Below are 23701 nucleotides of genomic sequence, written 5' to 3' on the forward strand. Positions count from 1 at the left end.
CCTGTGAGCTACATAACTTTTCCTATGAAATCTCTTTATGTTTAAGAAGGGTGGAATAAGTTTTTCTGTCTAAAATTTAGAATTCTAATAGTGAGGACATAGTCATCGACTAGTTTTCTGATCTTTGAGGTTACTTTGTTTTGAGCTTCAATTTTATCATCTGTGAAAAGGTAGTAAGAATTTGTACCTCATGGGTGTGGGGGGAACAAAAATATGTTTTTCTTGTACCTTTCTAAGATCTCAGGTGAGGCCCCATAATAAAAGGTAGGTGAACAGAAGAAAAGCATGAAGATTTAGTTAATATTTTACATGGCATGAGAGGCAGTGGTCCAAAGAAGAGGTTTGATGAAGAGAGGAAAGTGGCGGAAAATGTAAAAGGACTGAAGAAAATGTCTGAGCCCTGGTTGGTGTGACTCAGTAGGCTGAGCATAGTCCCATGCACCGAAAGGTTGTAGGTTCAATTCCTGGACATGGCACATGCCCAGGTTGCAAGCTCGATCCTGGTTGGAGTATTTGTGGGGGGCAGCTGATCAGTGTTTCTCCACCTGATCAGTGTTTCTCCACCTTTTCCTTCCTCTTTTTCTGAAATTGGTAAAAACACATAAAAAAAAAAAAAAAAAAAAAAGGTATGAGTTAAGTGTAATTTGGGTGAAGCAAGTCCTATTTGTTTAGATTCCTTTGGGCTTCTTGGAGATAAGGATGATCCTTCCTCCAGGTATAAAGAGGGCACCTCTCACATGAGGGTTTTTCTTAAAACCCTCATGTGAGCCCTGACCAGTTTGGCTCAGTGGATAGAGCTTCATATCCCCAGTGGGGAGTGTGCAGGAGGCAGCTGATTGATGTTTCTCTCTCATTGATGTTTCTAACTCCCTTTCCCTCTCTCTTCCTCACTGTAAAAAATCAATAAAATATATTTAAAAAGAAAAACCCCCATGCTATGCTAAAGGCTCCGCCTCTGGCTCCCCAAGTGGGTCTCACATACAGAAAAGTCCAAGGCTATATCTGGCTTCAAGCCCAACAGAATCTAAGTCTTTTCTCTTTTCTTTAAAATTGACCTTTTCTTGTGTCTTCTAACAGTTAAAAGCACGTCCTACCAGCATCCTGATCCCAGTAGCAGAAAGATAATCTCTTTGTGCTCCGACAGAAAATCACCAGGAGGAGCCTGATTTACCCTGTGTAAATCAGGCGCTGTTTTCTCCAGCACGATGGCCAGGGAGGTGTGAGGTGCAGCGCTCTCACTGGCCAGGCCTGAGTCACATGGACACTGCTATGGGAGCATGCAGACCTTATCAAAATCACATAGAATGACTTTGTTATCAGAAGAAAGAAGGAGTGCTTAGGAGTCAGTCATTGGTTGATTCTTTTATGTCTCCTGACAGGGGATCAAATCTACAACCTTGGTGTATCAGGAGAGTGTAAACAAATGAGCTACCCGGTCACTCTTCACTACCAGATGTGACATGAAAAAGAAAGAAATAAAATAAAGGAGGATGGAGGGAAGGAGAGAAGGAAGGAAGGAAGGAAGGAAGGAAGGAAGGAAGGAAGGAAGGAAGGAAGGAAGGAAGGAAGGAAGGAAGGGGGGAAGAGAAGGAGGGAGGGAGGGAGGGAGGGAGGGAGTAGGGAAGGGAGGAGAGAAGGGAGGGAAGGAGGAGGGAAGGCTCTAAAGCCTATCATTTTATCTAGGCAAGTCTCTTAATTCTCAAGGTTGCACTCAAGAGACCCAAGACCAAACAAGTTCAGTGACCAGATCTTATTTCTTGAGTCACACACCTAAGGGGAGCAGCAGGCAAGTATCAATCTTTTGAAATCGAATTTATCTTATTTGCTTTACTACATATTTTCAAAATAAATGATCTATGAAGATCAATAGGACCCACAAAAAGACCAAAAAAAAAAATAAAATAATAGGTGCTTCACCCAACAAAAGATACAGATGGTAAATAAGCACATGAAAAGATGCTCAGCATCATTATTCATTCAAGCAAAACAAACTAAAACTAAAATGAGATACCACTGCCTATCCACTAGAATGACTAAAATTAAAAAGACTGGCAATGCCAAACATTAATGAGCATATGAAGCAACAGCTTGGCAGTTTCTTATCAAGTCAAAAATGTATTTACCATATAACCCAGCAATTCCACTCTTAGATATGTATCCAGTTGAAGTAAAAATGTCTGCATAGAACATGTGTTGAAATATTTGCGACAGCTTTATTTATAATAACCAACTTGTAAAACAACAGAAATATCCATCAACTGGTAAGCACATCAGCAAATTATGATACATCCATATAATGGGATCTTACTTACCAATAAAAAGGTGTGCACTGCTTATATATATAGCAATAATATGGATGAACCTCAAAAGCATTATGCTACATGAAAGAAGACAGATACACAAGAGTACACACTCACATTATATTCTTGAAAAGGCTAAACTGTAGCCAGAGATAGCAGCTCAGTGGTGGCCGGTGCCTCCTGGTTGGGCAGAAACAGATTGACTGCAAAGGGACTCTAGGGAACTTTCTCAGATGATGCAAATATTGTGAGTTATCATTGTAGTTTTAATTACCCAACATCAAATTGTACATGGAATATTGGATACAGAATACAATACAAAATTCTGAGGGAAAAAAACCATTAAAAGTATCATCACTCATTTGGATAGACTTGCCTAATGTACCTGATGTCCTTATAGATATTTCAGAAAATGAAAATAAAAACCTGCCAAATAACCAAACAGCTAATTCCAAAATAAAATGCATGGTCTCCTATGGATCCCAAGTTCTTGGCTTTTTCGTATTTATCACTATGGTATTTAAGCAAATAATATTTTTTAAAAATTACTTTGTAACACATATCATTTTTTCACAATGACACGTAATAACAATAGAATTCCTGAAGCCTAACCCCAAAAACCCACAATGCACTTTAACAAGAAATGGAGACATCTGAGAAAAAAATAGATATGTAACTTCATGCTGTTTTTCATTTATGGACACAGGCATTTGTTATTAAAAAAAAGTATCATTAGCAAAAAAAAAAAAAAAATCTGTTTTGGAGTGTATATTCTCAGTAAATTCCAACTGCAGAGCTACCATTTGAAAGACCCATCCATCTTCTGAGAAGTCACAACCTTATTATCATGGAGATTAGCATGCAATTTAGACATGATTCATTGATCAAAGCTTCTAAGAAGGCAGAGTCCTGACCAAGAGGCAGATAATCAAAAAATACTCTGACTTGAATCACATGGATTGAAAATCTATGTATTTTCTCTTTTATCATGAATTACAAATGATTTCCATTGCAAAGGGGTTGAATTAAAAAGCATTAGAAGTGGCTCAGTGGTTGATTGTCAATCTATGAACCAGGAGGTCACAGTTCAATTCCAGGTCAGAGCACATGCCTAGGTTGTGGGCTTGATCCCCAATGGAGTATGTGCAGGAGGCAGCCGATCAATGACTCATTCTCATCATTGACTTATCTCCCTCTCCCTCTCCCTTCCTCTCTGAAATAAATAAAAATATTTTTAAAGCAATAGAAGTTAGAGTAAAACAGTTGGTAAAGAGAACATAAAAGTAGTGTAGAAATTTTTTTTTTCTTGAGGCTTTAAAAATTGCCATGAATTATTCTGCACTCTCAAAATGACCTATTTATTCTACATGTTTCAATTAAAAAAATTTAGGGGTTCTAACTCCTTTGACCAAGTACAGCAGTGCTATTAGTGAGATCCCTTCATAATACCTTCATATATTTTAACTATTTTTCACAGAAGATAATTTAATATCATCTGTATATAAAAAATGTGCTAAGTGTTGGAAAAAAGGAGATGTGTGAAAAACAGTCAACCTCCAGTGTGGTGAAGAGGAAGAAGACATGAGAATAATACTTGAATAAAAATAAAAGCTAAGCACTATTGGAATACTCAACATTTTTCATGGAAGCACATTTTACGACTTTTCTTCTTTCAGCATATGCTCCATGGTAAATCCCAATGATCTAAACAATAACATCAACAAAAACTGAATGGGCTGGTGGTGGGGTGTGCAGGGAATCAATGCTGGTAGGTTTGGATTTGAACACAAGACCTGAACCTTGTTAACAAAGTGACTTTGTGAAATCTTCTAAATTGCCTTTTAACCCTAATTTCCTTATTTGTAAAAGTTGCAAAGTGATATCAAATACTATAGTCTTAAGGGTGTTTGTAGTAATTTAAAGACCATGCATGCATAGGTTGCAAACAGTATCTGACTTATAGTAGGAACTAAAGAAATTACTAGTTTCCTTTTTCTCCCCCTCCCCACCATGGTGTTTCAAATCCATGGCCTGGTAAACACTTCTTGACAAAGGTGTAGCCTAAAGCTGCACCCTTTCTAGAAAATTGTTAACTGTGTTGCATGTGCAGTTCCTCACGCGCATTCTCACTGTGTCACCACATCCTCTACTTTGACCACCTGTAGATGCTATTATCACCTTAGATGCTGGCAAACTCCTCTCCCTCTTCTTGACCATCTATCACAGGCTACTCAAATGTCCCCACATTTTTGGTCTTCTTTCCCCACCTCTTTTCTTTTCTCCCTAACTCAGACCAATTTGCTCACTGTTATCTCCTTGGAAACATTCCATTTCGTCCAAAACTGAGCACTTTTGCTAATATCAGTCTTACCTCTACCCTTCTTGTCATTATCTTCAAATCAGTGAATCAAGCCCTTTAATCTGGCCCTGAAAGCAATGCCTATTATATAAAGCTCTTGCTAAGCTAAGGGTTGGCAACAAATTCCTCTGAAATCTTCCTGAACTGAATTTGAGATTATCAGAGCCCAGTCACATAATGCATATTATTCTTTGATGTGTAAAATGTTAATAATTCACATAGGCATGTTGCAACATTGCAATGACATCTACATGATAGCCTTTGTTCTAAGCACAGGAGACATAGCAGAGGACAAAACAAAGGCCTGTCCTCATGCAGAAAGGAGAGACATCAGACAACAAACAAGTAAAGGAATACATAAATAAATACTCTGAGGAAATATAAAGCTAAGTAAGGGAAGAATAATTAAAGGCCTGGTTGGTAAGATGACACTTGAGTGAATATATACAAGAAGTGAGTGAGCCATGCTGATATGTGAAGGAAGAGAATTCAGGAAGAGGGAACATCAATGCAAAAGCTGAAAGTCAGGAGGTTGCTTGAGAGTGGCTGGAATTGAGTCAGGGGAAGGAAGTGGTAAAGATAAAGAGTGAGCCTTGTAGGAAATCAATAACGGTGTGGGATGTTATTGGGAGAGAGGGGGATTCACGGGAAGCTGTTGAACAAAGTGACACAATGTGACTTTTCTTTAGGGGTAAAAAAAAAATCGAAGCAGACTTTCCATCCAAATTCCAAATCTCCCACTAAACTATGCTAAGGTAGCCCATCATTTTTTTGAGGCTCAATTTCCTCCTTTAGAAAATGGGGATAATAATAACTCTTGTCAAACTGAGAAAATTAAATGAGCACTTACCAGAATGCCTAACATATGGTGAACACTTTATTGAGTACTAAACATTATCTCATTTGCATTTGTCAATATCAGCTTTATTCCTCTCCATAATAATATTTTTCTTGGGATCACACCTAAACAACTGTGGAAACGTTGGATAGATCTCAAAGGTATTCATTTCATTATGCTTTATGCATGCAATCTGGAGCCAGTTTAAGCAAAACCCAAAAACAAAATTAGATTGAAGGCGAAGCAGCAAAACCAGGTATGATCCTCCTCATGAATAGTGACTTTACCTGTTTATATTGGCTTGAAAGCCACCACTCATGCCTTTATGTATTTTTATTGTAAATACACTCATGAACATATCTTAAGGGAAACCGTCATGTAGAATCTTTGTCTTGCTATTTCTCACTGATTAATTCTCAGATAATAGCTTTTTCTGCAGGACATTATGTAGAATGTCTTAAAACCACTTTTAAGAGCATCTTGGCAGAAATATAAACCCAGGGAAGAAGGAGATTATCATGTATAAAATTATAATAAACTTGCATGCTTTAAATATACTTTTTTTTTTTTTTTTTTACTAAAACCCAAGCATGGGATTGTTGTTGTTTTTTAATTTTAACATTTTCTAACAGTATTATGAAGTAATCAAAAGCAGAACATCAAGTTAAACCCAAAGTGAAACAGCATGCCATTAACATTGGTCCCTGACATTAAGAAGGGTGACAGGGCCAAGGCATAAAATGTTTCCTCTCTCGCTTGGCTGTGAGGCTACGTGCAGCAGGGTGAAAAGTGTGAAGGGCAAAGAGCAGGGCTATTGAACCTGTGAAACTTTTGACAAGTGAGTCATCAGCCATTGATTTTGTCAGTCTCATACTTCACAATCTCTTATCTGTAATAAAGTGGGAGGGAGGAGAAAATCGCTTTCCCTCCATTCTATATTGTTTGAGCATCATTACCATGAATCACTCAGGAGAGCCTTCACCATTGCTAGGCAACCGCAGCATTTGCCTTATCGCCCCACGGAACGTGATGAAACTGTGTTGTTCCAGGGCTTATAAAAAGCCCTGAAAAAAATTAATTCAGTCGTATCATCCCTCTACTTAAAATACTGAAGTTCAAAGAGGATCATGTGTGATCCTCTTTACTTCATTTTTATTTTACAGTAAAAAGGAAACAATGTTAGCAAATTCCTCCTCCGGGCATTTTCCTGAGCTTGGGGGTAACCTGGCTCCCTTTTGAGAAAGAAGGCTCCTCTCTGGGCAGCCCTCTAAGACAGAGGCTGCTGCTGTGTCCTCTTCCCAAATTAGGAAAACTCAGTCCCTGACTTCTGTGCCCTTATAGTGGAGTGTCTTCTGAGGCACCTCTGACTCCTGCTGGGAACTCAGCACTATCCAGCAACATTTCTTTCTTTTATATTTTCCCTGTTAAGTTTTGTCTCATCGCCTTTAGCAGCTGTTTTAAAACTTACCACTCCCTTTTAAAGCTTTGAAACTGAAATCTTCCCTTTCACTTTTCATGAGTTAAACACTTGACAAATAAAATAATTTATCCTCCATAGCTAGATGTATACATTTACCAGCTCACCTTCCAACCTCCTTGCCTTTTCTGCTGCAACAGGGATTGCCCTTCCACTTGAGCCTCATAATTTCAGTGGCTGTGTGGTAGGAATCTTTCTATGTCCTTCAGGATTCCCAGCTGATGGCATTCAAAGAACAGAGACATCAGTCCTACAACCACGAGGAAGTAATTGAACTCTGACAACAAGAAGAATGAGCTTGGGAATGTATCTATAACTGGGAACCCCTAGACAAGCTGGTTTGATACCTTGGTTTCAGTGGAAAACCCAGTCATGCCTACTGAGCTGTGAGATAATTATGGATATTTTAATCTACAAAGTTTGTGGCAAATTGTTACACAGAAATAGATAACTAATACATTCTAGATAGATTTTTAGGAATAGTCATTTAATTGCTTCCAGTCTTCAAGATTTACTTGCTACCCCATTTATACTGTCATTGTTGCTATCATCCTCACCACCACAGCCTCTACTTAGATACTATATTTAAATCTTTTAGATGGATTATTTCATTTAAAGCTTCATGAAAGGAATCTTAGGAAAATACAGCATCTGAGCCTGTAGGACTGGGTTGGGGCTTGAGATTCTAATAAATTCCCTGGTGATTCCTCTGCTCCTGATCTAAAGCTGATATAATTCAAGATATTTGACTGGAATTTGTGGTTGCATGTCTAGCACTATTGAAACGGGTAATTCCTCTTAGACATTATTCTTACAAGTAAGGTATTGCCCACCAAGTGGTATTGACTGGACTTTAATGGAAGTATCTGAGTAATCAATTATTCTGGCGAAGGAGGTGTGTGAAGGAGGTGTGGGGGAAATGTAACCTGAGGAAAATAACCTGGTACTGATTTCTGAATTCCATCTCTTCCCTGGAGATCAGAACTGCTAGAGGCAGTACACAGGAACTTGTATTTTTAATAAGTTTCTCAGATGAATGTCATGTTACTCAAAAGCAGGGTTCCTCAACCTTGACATTGGACATTTTGGATCAGGTAATACTTTGTGTGGGAGGGGTACCGGGGAAGACAGTGTTGTGCATTGTAGAATGTTTAAAAACACCCCTGTCCTCTACTCACTAGATGCTAATAGCACCCCCTCTCTCCATTGTAACAATGAAAACTGTCTCCAGATCTTGCCAAATATCCCTGGGGAACAAAGTCTCCCTTGGTTATTAGAACATCTGCTCTAAAGTTTGAGGGTTACTGATTTAGGCTTTATCTGGGAAAGGAAAAACAAAGCACATGGACTAATACAGGACTCTGTAACTTTTTTTTTTCTATAAAAAATAGAACAAATCTATATTTACAAAAAAAGTTATAATTTACCTTGTTTAATTAAAATATCTAGGTAGAGCCCTAGCCGGTTTGGCTCAGTGGATAAAGTATCAGCCTGTAGACTGCAGGATGCCAGGTTCAATTCCAGTCAAGGGCACATGCCAGGATTGCAGATAGATCTCCAGTAGGGGATTTCAGGAGGCAGCCGATTAATGGTTCTCTCTCATCATTAATGTTTTCTGTTTCTTTCTCTCTCTCTCTCCCTTCCTCTCTGAAATCAATAAAAATATATTTTAAAAATATCTACATAGAGGCTAATTACTCAATCACTGCTTAGTTAAGTTTTAACAATAATAATTTAGTTATTAATTTATATTATTTATTTAACACTCATACCCTAATGCTGAATAATTCTACTTTTCTAGTGTTCTACTTTTCAAAAGACTGTTGATAGAAGCTATTTTTAAAAAGTTTTTCTTAGATTTTTTTTGTCCTCTTAGCATTTCTCAGGAACAATTAAGTACTCCTTCTTTCCAACTCCTCTCTGCTCCTCACCACTCCCCCACTTTGTTGGTTTTTTGATTCTGGTAAGTATCTCTGCTGAATAGCTTATTGCCCTTTTCTCTCTACAAATAAGAAAAATAAAAATCTGATACTGAAACTTTCTCAGGGTGTGGGTCAGTCCCTATCATTATTATGTGAGTGTTCACATGGGTGTGTGTATTTTCAATGAGCGGGAACTTTTCTGACAGCCATGCTGCTATATCACAGACCAATAATAATGCTGCCTTTGAACTTGTATTTTATCCTGCATCTTATTCTTAAGGCAGCCTAGCAACCAAGCCAAATGTGTCTGTGTGTAACCTCAACTAGTCATTTAGCCACTGCTGCAGCACTATTTAGCCTTTTCATATAAACACTAAAGGCTTAGTGCACAAAATCCATGCGTGTGAGGTTGGGGATCCCTCAGCCCAGCCTGTACCCTCTTGCAATCCAGCCCCCTCGGGGGATGTCTGACCTCCAGTTTAGGCCCGTTCCCGCAAGGGGTTGGGAATTAGGCCTAAACCAGCAGTTGGACATCCTTTTTGCAATCCAGGATCACTGGATCCTAATTGCTCGTCTTCCTATCTGCCTCATTGCCCTTAACCACTCTGCCTGCCTGCCTCATCGCCCCTAACCACTCATCTCACTGTCTGAGCACCCCTAGCCATTCTGCCTGCCTGCCTGATTGCCCCTAACTACTCTGCCTTCCTGATTGGCCCTAACTGTCTCTGCTTCGGCCCCCACCATGGTGGCTTTGTCTGGAAAGATGTCCGGAATGACACCTGGAAGGTTGTTTGGCTGTCCAATCTAATTAGCATATTATGCTCTTATTATTATAGATGTTATAGATTTTAAATACAATTTTAAGCTTAAAATCGCTTACAACATGATTTTAAATATGTACATGATCACTATTAGTTGGTTGATAATCTCATCTATATGGCATATGTTCTTCTAAGCAGTAGTGGTTCAATATGATGCATTTAAAATTTAGTCTATCCCAGCAACTGCCAAATTCTCAAATCCAGAGGCCATGCTAGAAAAAATGGTATCCTTAGCAAGGTGTTGGCAGCTTTGCTAAAGTTGGCCTGAACCCCACTTCTTCATTTTCATGTCAGTCCTTTAGCCTTCATTCAGGAAAACAGTGCTATGAGTGGTATAAGAACATGGCGTGTATAGTGGGACAGACATGGGTTTGACTTTAGCTCTGTGGCACCACTTTGGTAAATTACTTAAACTCTTTAAATCTTACTTTTCTCATCTGTATCTTTTACTTCTTCTAATGTATTGCCTAAATGGCTATGTGTCTCCTAATCTTGGAGTAAACATATAGACATGACCAAATCAAAAGTTTGTTTGCGTATTCATATTAATTTTTAAGTATATATTCAGGGGTGGACAAAAATAGGCTTACAGTTGCTCATATAGGAAATAATATAATAATTACTAAATGCTAATATAAGAATGAACTGTCTCATATAAGTGTAAACCTACAATATATTTAAGTTATGAATTTATGTGTAGCTATAAGTCACTTGTTAAAATATTTTAGTCTGATTTTTAAAAAACACAAATCATCTAGAATATTATGATTTAATGTCAATTGAAGAGCCAATGGATTTTAAAAAGTATAAGAAGTTTAAGCCTTTTCCCGCAGGTATAATAGAATGGTTAATGACAAAGTTCTTGTTACCTATCTTCTAGAACTCAAACCGAAGAACTGCTAGTAAGGCTCAATTTGTTTTTTCAGGGAGATGAATTTTCAGAAACTCACTCAAAGTTCAAAAGGTTACGCTCAATAGAGTTCTAATAAGCACTGTATTGTAGATGACTCATTCAGGCTTTGAAATTTATTCAGGCTTTTTGCAAAACAATAATTACCTATGCATTTCCTAAGAAAAGTGTCAACTTATTGTAACATTGTGTGAAAAATATTTTAAACTTCTTTCCCCTGATATTTTTTATTTAGAACAACCAAACAATCTCCCCTAGTGGACCACACTTTTTTGTTTGTTTGTTTTTTACCCATAAAATTGGAGTAAAACTACCATACTTCTAATCTGAGTTACATTTGCATGTTCATAACCTAATAATTAAGCCAGTTAAAGCATCTCTGTGAATAACTCACTGAAGTTGTGTGTCTAGTGGCTTTTTTTTTCAACAATAAGGGATATAAATACTTTATAATGACAATTCTATGTTTTTTTCTAGTTCTGTATTTTAAATTTTAGCATTATTGATATGATGGACATATAAAACTGTAAGATATTTAAAGTGTACATTATGGTGACTTGATATAGATGTATATTGTAAGAGGGTTCTCATCTAATTAACATCATCTCACATATTTACCTTTTTTTTTGGTGAAAACATTTAAGTTTTACTTACTTAGCAGATTTCAATTATATAGCACAGTGTTTTAGATCCTCTTTTTTTTTTTTTTTGCCTGATAGCTGGAAGTTTGTACTCTTTTACCAACCTGTCTGATTTTCTTTTTAATCTGAGAATATGTGGTAGGAATTCCTATTTTTTATTCCAGTGGGAGGAGAAAGGTAGACGAGTCATCAGGTCTTCGTATCTCCACAAGGGAACCCATCTGAGGTTTGTTTTGTGCAGGAAATGAAAGAGGGTTTCTGAAGATAATCTCATGAAACTCAGATACTTAAATCATGTGTTTTTCTTACTGGGAACATTTGGACTATTTCAAAGAGAGAAAAAAGGATCTTTCCTTTATAAAATAATAAAGATGTTATTTAAAAGACAACATTGTTCTGCTTGGAAGAGGAGCAGACTTGAGTATAGGAGGGTTTATTGTAATTAAAAAGAGTGAGGATCTTCAACGGGGAAAGGAACTTAAATCTAAAAACTAAAAGTGAAAATTAATAAAAATAACACCAAAGCATTTTTTGTGTGTGGGTTTTGTTGTTATTGTTGTTATCAGAACATAAATGATCCACTAGCTCTGAAAACTGACACAAGTATTTGTTTATTTTCCCATTATTATGTGTGTATTTGTGCTGTGTTGTAGTTTTTGTTTTTGCAATTGATTGAAGGATTGTATTGCATTAACCTACAGGGAAACAGATTCCCCGTTATCGGGGGGGGGGGGGGGGGAGTTTCCTCTGCAGCCAGGGCACTGGTGTATTGTAGGTCGTCTGCCAATGGAATATGGTAGCCAACTAGAGGGTGGCACTAAGTTGACAAACCGTAAGAAGGCAGCCTCTCCAAGGACAACTGACAGGGCACAACTAAACTAGTGCCTTCTGAAGCAGTGACACACAGGGATGTAGGAAAGTCAGAAGTGAATTTAAATCACCTCTTAGAAGTAGTTATTGGAGGTCAAGAGTGTGTGCTTGAAAATCAATACCATCGGGCTATTTCTTTTTCGTCTCCTAAGGTTGAAAACTGGTTTTGAAAATTCTCTATTCTCTCACCTCTGCTAAGAAGAACCAAACAAAAGATCTGTAGGCACTATTTTGTTTTGTTTGTTCTATTCATTTTTTTTGTTTGTTTTTAACAAAGGAGAGCATTCCCAAAATATCCATAGTGAGTCTCTTCTGATACCTATGCACTGACAGACCTGGGGATAATGTCCAGCTGCTCAAAATCACAGCAAAGCTGCAATGTGTAAGGACTATTAAAAGGGTAAAGGGTTCCATCCTAGCCAGTTGGCTCAGTGGATGGAACATTGTCCCATAGATCTGGTCAAGAGTATGGACCTAGGTTGCAGGCTCAATCCCAACCCTGGTCAGGGCTTTGTGGGAGGCAGCCAATCTATGTATCTCTCTCACATCGATGTTTCTCTCTCTGTGTCTCCCCCTTTCTTCTACTCTCTCTAAAAACCAATGGAAAAATATCCTCAGCTGAAGATTAACAAAAAAATTTAAAAAAGGTAAAAAGGGTTCCTACCCACCTCCTTTTCTGCCTTAAGATTTGATTTACTTGATGAGTTTGAGTTGCTAAGATTTAGATCCTGTCCTTTTCTCCAAGGTTTATTATAAAATATTATAGCAATCAACCTGCTATTTGGTTGCACATTTGAATAGAGATATTTCTTGAGAAATCATAATCAGCCATTTATATTTATTTTCAATATCATGTGCTAAGTTCTCAGACCTTTACCAGGGTAGGTAAAGAATAAGTAGGAGAGGAGAATAATTGCAATAGATAAGCATTTTCTTCTCTAATTTACATAAGCATTATAAGACTTCTGGATCTTTTTTATTTTTTTCCAAAGTTACCATTATTTTCTCTCACTAACAGTTTCTCTATGCATTTTTCCTTTAGTTTCTCCAATTGAATAGAAATCTCAGGAGGAATGCTTAGATGATTTATAGGTGTCACCACACCTCTGGTATAAAAATATCGTCTTCTGTGATATACCATTTGAAGTATTTTATTGTTTTATAACTTGTCAGGAAATTGCTGGAGTTTGACTCTTATTATGATTGCATACTCATGTGAGAACTCATTGATAATCATAAAAAGAAACTCACAACATAAATTAAAGCAAAAAGCAATCTTAAACCTGTCATTCAGGATTCAGAACACACAGAGAGGGGGAAAAAATCCTCCCTGGCATACACTGCAGACCCCCTTTTCCAATGCTATTTGCTATTTCCATTTTAGTCCATTGTATTTCTCTTATCTGGGAGAGTGAAATAAGACTTCAAGCACAAAGTCAGCAGTTCTAGTGAAAAGAAGGATATATTTGGAGAGTCAGTGGCTGTCTTTATGGTGGGTCCGCTGGAAGTCCTAAATTGTATTCTAAACTCTGGCAAGGAATAGCTGTGCAATATTAAACAAAGTTATCCACGAAAACCTCAGTATCCTCAGCTGTGTCTTTTAAGATAGTAATGCCTTTTCTACCTATTTGAAAAATAGCATGTGAATCAGTTAGATTATATGTAAAAATGTATGAAAACCAAAAATTCCATATAAATACAAGCTTATCTCTTCTAGCCCTCATCCTGAGAAGTAAATTAGACTTGAGAAAACTTTATATAATGCAATGAATAAATAAAATCAAATATAAATAATATTATTGTCATGGTTTTAGTTACCCATCTCATTTACTTCCAATACATCAGTTTAAGATTATGACCGCAGAGTTAGGAAATACTCTCCATGAATATTTATGGTGTTATTTCAGGATATAGTCATCTAACCCCAAAATGTTACTATTTGGACACCATGAAAGTGGTTAACCCATTGTTTCCACGTCTGAGACAGTGGTATTTAAGAGATCAACTGAAGGACTTGTATGCATGCATATAAGCATAACCAACGGACTCAAGACACTGGGGGGTGAAGGCATGTATGGGAATGGGTTTGGGGGCAGAAGAGGGATATGGACACATATGTAATACGTACCTTAATCAATAAAAAAGAGTTATTCACTGAAAAACATATTCATGCATATTCATATGTACATTTATTATAAACTTTACTAATATTACAGATGTCTAGCATATAATTTACAAATAATAATTAATGTGCAATTCATTTATTATAAATTTTACATAGTCAATTGATTTTCACAGAATGTTTTAGTTAATTTTGTGATGTTATACTCATAGCCAGCCTATTGACAGAGAGTATTGTTATAATTGTAGTTGCAATTGACAGATGAATTGTGTTCTGACAAGAATGCTAGTTGATGAATTTGTTTTACTTGACAGTAAGATGAAAGTAAAACATCACAAATCTAGGTAGGAATGTCACTCACTCATAAGTGGTCCGTGTGAATGTTTTCTTTGTTAAATTGAATAATAGTCTTCAAATAGTATAAGAATTTTTCACAATAACTGGCTAAAGACAAAACACACTTTAAATTTAATTTCTATTAGCAATCTTGAATTTAATAGCCAATGAAACAATGAACCTTGATTTGTGGCATTTGCTGATTTCTGTGGTATTCTCTCAGATGACTGATATTCAGCTATCAGTGTGACCTCATTAAATGCAGAGTTGGGTAAAGATAGAAAGGGGCACTCCACATATAGTATTTTCAGCATACAAACCCAATAGACAGAAATAACCTTAAGAGTTTAGAGAATAGTAAAATGTAGTAAAATAATTAATAAGAAACTAGTTTGAGAATTTATTAATTTTTTAATATAATTTATTTAATTGTGATTATATAAATTAATTTATTGCTAATTACTGTGATTATCAACTGGGTACAATATTCCTGAGGATTTTAATAATTGGCTCTTGTGAGCCTGGACAAGCCAGCTCCAATATACTGTAGGTCCCATAACAATGAATTATAGCAAATAACATGAGGAATGTTTAAAACCAACAATATGTACTTGCTGACTCATCTCTATGTCTAATCTCCATTAGGGATTGTAACCTTGTAAACCATCTTGGGTTTTCTATTGACACATTTATTTACATGGTCACTATAGTTGTCCACCAGGTAACTTTGGACTCTGAGTCCATATATTTAAAGAGGGGTGTTTCTTAGGAATTTCTCTAATCCCAGTGGGCGAATAATTTTTACTACAAAGACAAATTTTCTAAAAGTAAAAGATAGCTAGCTGTGAAGTTCCATTGTATCCTGTTGTAGACATGTATGCTGCTGTTCCTTCAAAGAACTAGCAAATACAGCAACTTTCAAGATTTTTCCCTTGGCATAATATTCTCAAAATCTATCCATATTGTTACAAATAGTCATATTTCATCTTTTCTTATGGCTGCGTAGTATTCCATTGTGTGTGTGTGTGTGTGTGTGTGTGTGTGTGTATGTGTGTGTATATACAATATATCACAACTTTATCCAATCAACTATCGAATGACACTTTGGTTGTTTCCATGTCTTGTCTATTGTGAATAATACTGCAAGGAACATAGGGATATTACATATAGCGAATAAATTTTTCAAGTTTTTTATGTTGATCCCTAGGAGAGGGATTGCTGTGTCATATGACAGGGGAGTAGGAGGTAGTAAAGGGTAAAAGGAGCCAATATATGGAAACCAAAGATGATTTGATTTTGAGTGGTGGACACACAATGCAATATGCAGATCATGTATCATAGATATGTATACTTTTAACCTACATAATCTTATTAACCAATGTTACCCCAATACATTTAATTAATTAAAAATAAATAAATAAATAAATAAATAAATAAATAAATACAGATTTTTCTTGTACTGGATATCAACTTTTAGTGTAATGAAATTAGCATTTTAGGCACTGTAACTTTTTTAAAGGATTTTTTGCAAGTGCTTTCCATCCTTAGTATACTTTTCTTTCTATATTATTTGTCTTAGTAAATTGCACTTCTGTCCACGAGTCATCAAAAGAAGAAGCCTGGATGTCATACTAAATTCCTTTTTTACATCATTTTTACAACTTATGAATTTTCAACACCTGGTATTTCTTCTTCCTAAATAGCATTGCAATCTGTTACAATCAAACTGCTGTAATAATATAATACCTCGACCCAGGAAGCCCACAATAAATTTTGTGATAAATGTAGGATTCTGTGAGTTGACTCAGGCACAACCTACCCACCCATACACACACCCCAAAATATATTTAGACCTTGTGATAAAGGAGTAAAGCTTACAATTTTGGCCCTAATGGTCTGCACAAGCATAGACTTTGGATGGATGAGAAATTTTATGAGAAATTTCAAAAAAGATTAGGAAGTAAGTATTCTGTGACTCCTTTAGCCTTGTACCTAGCTGTATCATCAGAAAATCTTAGCAAATAGATGTGAAAGTATTTTTCTTTAATCTAATTTACTTGCTTAATTATCATTCTGTGATTATTTAGTCCCAAATATCACAGAATGAGTGATATTTGGGACTAAATAATTATTGCTAATATGAGAATATGGCTCATTAATTAATAAGCAGAGCTATCTGATTCCTTAATATGAGGACCTTCATTGCTAACTAGCACAAAATGTCCCCAGACAAGGTCAAATGCAAATGTCAAATGCAAATGTCATGCAATGTTTGCTGATGTGTTCTCTACTTTACTGACTCTTTTTTCTTTTCTTTTATTTAGAGAAGACAGTGGTATACTAAACTTTGATTGGCATAGTCCTCAGGGAGATTCTTACAAAGGCCTCGCTTCTTTTCCCCAGAAAAATGAGAATCTACATATAAAAGACAGCTTTTCATGGAATCTCAGAAAGTTTTGCCGTCTACAGATTAGAAAATCAGTGCTTTAGGACTCCAGAGAAACTCAGTTTGGTATAGCCTTAGCATTATTATTATTATTATTATTATTATTATTATTATTATTATTAATGGAGAAGGATAATTCAGACCTAGAATAGACAAGAATGCCCCAGTCCTGCAGATAAACAATGCTCCTGCTTAATGAATAAGATCATCAGAAGAGGTATGGAAGCAAGGACAGAGTATAGTCATGAACTCATTTATTTCACCAGAGGATTTCCCCTCCTTTGATTTCTGTCCTTATACTTTATTAAGGTTAAAGTGAACTGTAAAGATGACAGAAAAGAACTGCATCCTGACTGCAATAGGAACCATAAAGTCTTCTCATCTAAGCTTTCTCTTTTATTACACGTATAAAAAATAAATGCTAAAATTGTGCTCAGAACATTATAAGCATGTTTTATGACCCCACTGGAATGAGCACACCATTTGCATTTTTCCTTGTAGTTTATGTTGTCCCCTGAATATTGCTATATAATTAGAGCCTTGTTGTGTGCAGTAGGAAGATGCACGATTACTTTATAATGAAGACTAGAGTAAGCTTATCAAATGACCACTTATATGTTCAACATGGCCCTACTCCTATTATCATATTCATAATGAATGCCAGGGAATTGTATAGTAAGAAACTTAACTTCAATACAGTCAATACATAATTTCAAAATAAGATACATGATCACATGTTAACACTCCACATGCATATATTATCCATGTTTTCACATGTTCAGTAAATACATCTTAAAAACATTATTTTGGTTTTTTTTTTTTAAATAATCAGGGTAAGTATACTATTTACATAATTTTAGGTCATTATAATATGTTTATAATGGCCAAAGAAGTAATATTAAAAGATGCAATTTCCCCTAAAATAACTGAAATATAAAAATCTTCTTCCTTGCGTTTATATTGACTTCGATATATGCATATTTATTTTCAACTTTCTTTACATATAAAGGGATTTGGAGAATTGGGACAATTTTAAAGATGAAGTAGCCTTATACTAGTTATGTGGTTTTGCTTTAATTACTCAATGAAGAAAAGGTATTTTTTTTCTTTATTCATGATCCAAATACGTAATTGCTGGAATTCTTGAGTATGCATAACACATTCATAGTTTTGCAAATTTCTTTAAATACAAGTAATATTCTCTTCACCAATTGTTAGAACAGTATTTATGAAAGATGATTTCATAAAATGCTATTTATAAAATCATGCAGCTATACAAATGTGAAATAAAATACTGAATAAGTGGAAATATCTGAATAATACAAATTAAGAAAGCTTTTTGGAAGAATAAACTTCAAATAAAAGTGATTTTTTAAATGTAAAATAATATAAATAATCACCTCAATTTTTTATTTCATCTAGCTAGTTAAAAATATTGCATTTCTATTTTTAAAAAATGGTGGTGCCTTTATCCTGATTCTACTTTCTTATTTCCCATTAATGTAACAGAATAAATTATTGGATTGAAAAGACCAATAAGATCTAACAATTTTTTTAGAAAGAAAAGTGAGAGTTCTAAAGGCTTTATCACTTAGTGTTTCTATCCCAAGGAAAAATATTATCTAATATAAATTTCAATAAACAAAGAAAGTCAATATCCAAACTAAATATAGAGAAGGGAAAAGGGAAGAGTAAGATTATGTGTTGTTCTTGATGGATGGAGAATTACTGTAGATAAATATTTTAATTCGATCACAAATGTTCCCAGACTGTTTGCATTGGCTTCATAATGTGTCAGCTTGGGGAGGCAGGACACCATATCCCAGAATTCCCTTCACTGTGTGTTCCTAGTTAAGATGGGCAGCAAGGGAAATTGCAGGGCTCATGGAGGGCATGGAGAAGAGCTGCCATTTTATCATTCAGACATGCTATTATTTCTCTACTGGCTCATTTCATTGGTATGAGGCTACATCCAAACCTGCATTTTCTATATTTTTCCCTGAATCCTTCTTTAGTTTTACCTCCTGGGTTTGATGACAAAAGGGCCTCAGCTTCTGCAAGACACCAATATTTTCAAGGTCAGAGGCAGCAAGAGCCAGCATGGATTCTAGTGTGTTTTCATGGGCTCTAGCTCATGATCTCCCATACTTCATATCCATCTTCTTTTCTCCACTTTCTGCCCTGTAGTCTTTAAGCTCCAGCATCAGACACAAAGGCAAAAGAAACTTTTTAATCATCTCCCACAAATTGTGTAAGTCAAATATCTTTAAATAAAAATATATATTCTAGTGGTTATGCTTGTATGATTAAAACTTCATTTGTTAAAAGACTAAATATTTTGTCAGTATTAGTGCTTCTTATATTTCTCTAGTTTTAAAATGATTATATCCTAAATGCAAATAATTTGATGTTTGCATTGTCACTGCCCAAAAAGTAACCCCTTATGATTACTCATTGGGTGCATTTTTATTTATAGAAGTATGTGCAGTGTTAAACATTTAAGTGGAGTCTGAGACTTAGGGCTGGTTTAACTGTGAAGCAACATCTCAACAAGTCAAACTTCCTATTTATTTAAGCTTGACAGAGATATGTTTTCTAAAAATATATTTTATTGATTTTTTTTACAGAAAGGAAAGGAGAGGGATAGAGAGTTAGAAACATCGATGAGAGAGAAACATCAAATCAGCTGCCTCTTGCACACTTCCTACTGGAGATGTGCCCGCAACAAAGGTACATGCCCTTGACTGCAATCGAACCTGGGACCCTTTAGTCCGAAGACCGAAGCTCTGTCCACTGAGCCAAATCAGTTAGGGCTTGACAGAGATAAGTTTAACTGATGGAAAATAAAGTTTCCACTTTCAAAAAAAAAAAACAAAAAAAAAAACAAGGTCAAAAATAAATTTGTAAGATGGAATATTAGCCAGCATTTTATATAACTAAACTAGAGGCCCGATGCACAATATTCGTGCAAGGGGCTCAGCCCTCACAGCCCCGGCTGCCTTGGCCAGTCCTCACAGCCCTGGCTTTGTCCAGAAGATCCTCCAGAAGTTCGTTCTGCTATTTGGTCTAATTAGCATATTATCTCTTTATTATGTAGGATTAGTGGTCTAAAAAAAAACTGGCATACCATAAGAATAAGATCCACTGTGAACTTATTTTTTAAATGCATTTTTATTGATTTCAAAGAGGAAGGGAGAGATAGAAACATCAATAATGAGAGAATCATTTATTGCTGCCTCCTGCACACTCCAAGCTGGGGATTGAGCTTGCCAACTGGGTATTTGCCCCGACCAGGCATCTAACCTTGACCTCCTGATTCATAGGTGGACACTCAACCACTAAGCCACGCCAGCTGGGCCGCTGTGAACTTTTTAATCGTTTTTGTTTTTTTTAAAGGACCTCTGCTTTCCATGCAAAGAATGTATTTTTTACATAGAGGTATTCAAGTCTACATTGCAATAATACCCAAGGGAAGCACCTTTAATGTAAGTTTTAGCTCCAGTGCTTTATCCCTTGAGAAAATATGTAACTGGAAATACCTGTCAGTATGTGTGTAAAACTGATAAACCAAACCAAAAAGGAAAACTTTTCCAAATAGTCAAGCATAAGGACTAGCAAACAAACTAGTTACAATATGTGGAAGATAGAATAATGGCCTCCCAAAGATGTCCCCATTCTAATACCTCAAATTCATGAATGTTATATTACATGGTAAGGAGGAGTTAAAATTGCAGATGGAATTGTGTTTGCTAATCAGCTAATTTGAAGACAAGGAGATTATTATATTCTAGAGGCCCAGTGCGTGAAATTCATCCATGGGTAAGGTCCCTAGGCCTGGCTGGCGATCAGGGCCTATCTGTAAGGCAACCAGCGGGGCCATCAGGGTGGCCTTTGCTGGCACCTGCCTTGGCTAGCCTGGTGCAGCCCACTCACTGGCCCCGCCCCCTGCCACCTCCAGTTGCCTCTTTCTGTGGGGTGACTGGCAGGACAATGCGGGGAGGGGCTGCTTGCAATCACCTTGGATGGCCTGGGGCCTGCGGGATGGGGGCAGCTCCTGCATTGAGTGTCTTCCCCCTGGTGGTCAGTGCACATTATAGTGATCAGTCGTTCCACTGGCTGTTTGGTCAATTTGCATATTAGGCTTTTATTATATAGGATAATCTGGGTGGCCTCAAGGACAAGGGTCCTTCAACGGAAACAGGGAAAGCAGAAGAGTGAGAACCAGGGACAGTATCAATGAGAAAGACCTGATCATCCATTGTTAGTTTTGAAGATGGAAGGGGGCTAAGGCCAAGGAATGTGGGGAGCTTCTAGAAGCTAAAGTAGTCAAGGAAACATTATCTTCTAGAGTCTCCACAAAGAGCACAATCTTGCTTATAGCTTGATCATAGCTAGTGGGACTCATTTCGGACTTTTGACTTCCTGAACTGTAAGATATTAAATTTGTGTTGTTTTGAGACTCTAAGTTCATGGTAACTTTTTTATAATTGCAATAAGAACCTAATACACATTGTATCAGAAAAAAATAAGTGGTTGAAGTAAACAGCTTAAAAAACGTATTGCTACTCACATCAGCTCCCTTGTCCCTACTGAAAATGAAGGGAGAAAATAAGAATAACTGTGCAATTAGACAAAATTCACATAAAGGGAAATGTATCCCTATGGAGGAATTATGAGGAAATTCTGTTTTCACAGATTTCTAACTTTTATAAAAGAAAAATTAAAAGAGGAAAAATTTTAAATTAACGTGTGCCACACTGACTAACTTACTACAGCTCCATGCCTCCCACTGTATTATATCTTTTGATTATGCAGAGTTCACTTCACCTCAATGTAGATTAAATTGAATAGTGACATTCCCAACTGGACTACCAGATGGAATCACATTTTAATTAACTTTTCAACCAGCATACAGATGTGCTTCTTGTGATCATTATCAAGAAATCATTTACTTTCAACAAAATGAGGAACCCTGATGGCAGATTGTAGCTAAGAATGACTGATTACATCATGAGATCATTAACCCTAAAATGATTTTAATCATTTATTGACAAAATGAAGAAAATGCTTATAGACCACTATTGAATACATTTAAAGCACATTATCATGTACCTTTTGGGAGCTTAAATTAAAGGAAATATTTACATGATAAAATAATGATCTATGTTTTTATTATTATTACTGACTTTCACATTTCAGCTTCCATACTTTAATGAAAGCATGTACCATTGAATAAAAGAACTTATCTGCAACTTTTTGTTGTTCATCACCATCAAATAATTCCATTTATATTTGATGCTTTAAGAATAATAGTCCCTACCTTCCAAATGTTTATGCCTTAAAAAGATTACCAGCATGAATAATTATTCTTAAGTAGAAAAAAAAATTAAGTGACTATAAATAAAAGATAGCAAAAATTATATGAAAAGAATGAAACAGCATATATTTATACAAGTTATTGTCTAATGTTTACTTCAGTCTTTTCAAGCTGAAAGTACTAACTCTAGTAATTAGGACTCCAGTAATTTAAAATGTTAGTATAAAAATAAAAAGCCTTTCCTAATAATTACAAAAATATTTTATTTGCTTATTCCAAAATTGATCAGCGAAAATCAATGTGTAAAATACTTTTATTTTTATCAGTTATTAAGTTACTATAATATATTCAATTTCAAAGAAATATAATAAACAGAGGCATCTGTGTTTTAAAAGTTTCAGGCTGTGAGAGGATACAAAGCAGGCATTGCAGGAGGTTCTGACCCCGCTCAGATTATTCCGTGCCCTTTAAGGTATCAAGGTGGAAAGGTGGAAAGCATTCTGTCGTCCATTCCATCCTAACTCCTAACAGTCACAGCATGTCTGTTAACCTCAGTATAAAATGTTCACTGAATGAATGAAAATTGCAACATAGGCTTCTCCACTTCAGGTGTAATAATTTCCCTACCACAGGATATCAAGATTTTTCTTCTAACTCTCTGAGTGGCCAGAGAAAGGGCAACTAAGCTCTCTGGACCTCAGTGTATTCATCAGAGAACTGAGCAGTTTCCCACTGTAATTAAATCCTCAGCCCCTTATTCCATAAAAAAGATTTGATTTTTTATACCAAAGAAGAACTGATTTTTTGTTCATATTTAGTTTGTCTATGTATTATTTGGGGGGTTCTCTTTCATTTTTTAAAGAGGGAGGAAAATACCAAGTTGCATTGAGCTGTAATTAAAGAACATTCTGAATAATTTCTGACACATTTCTATACTTGCAAAAATTGTAACTTTTTGTGAACATAAGAGAAAATGCCTTTTTATACAATTTCAGTTTCTGAAAAAGAGAACTGAATATGGAAGCCCAGTGCTTAAAACAGATAATGGTGGAATGTCTTTAGTTACACTTGAGCTGTGGTGGGGAACCTCAAGTCCCACAGAGCCCTCTGAGGCTCCCCAGAGGTCAGACTGAAAGCTAACCAGGTCCCTAGCCAGCCCATGCTGTCTAAGTATAACTTTTTGGAATTATCAAGCCAGAACCAATGGCAGTTGGGCCCCTTCCTTCCAGGCTCTCCCATCCCCCAACCAGGTGCCTGGCACAGGAAGCAGGCCCTACAGTATTGGTTTTTGAGTAAAAATTTTCTAGAAAGAGAAAACTGATGGGAAAAGAAAAATGAATAA

At 36.1% G+C, this 23701-nt stretch overlaps 1 protein-coding gene across 1 annotated transcript in view; it reads left to right on the forward strand.

Annotated features, from left to right (window-relative positions):
• Nucleotides 1-23701, forward strand: part of MARCHF1 (membrane associated ring-CH-type finger 1) — a 338533-nt gene that overhangs the window by 150607 nt on the left and 164225 nt on the right.

Source organism: Pipistrellus hanaki (assembly GCF_964339955.1).
Source record: "Pipistrellus hanaki genome assembly, chromosome: 5".
Classification (NCBI taxonomy): Eukaryota; Metazoa; Chordata; class Mammalia; order Chiroptera; family Vespertilionidae; genus Pipistrellus; species Pipistrellus hanaki.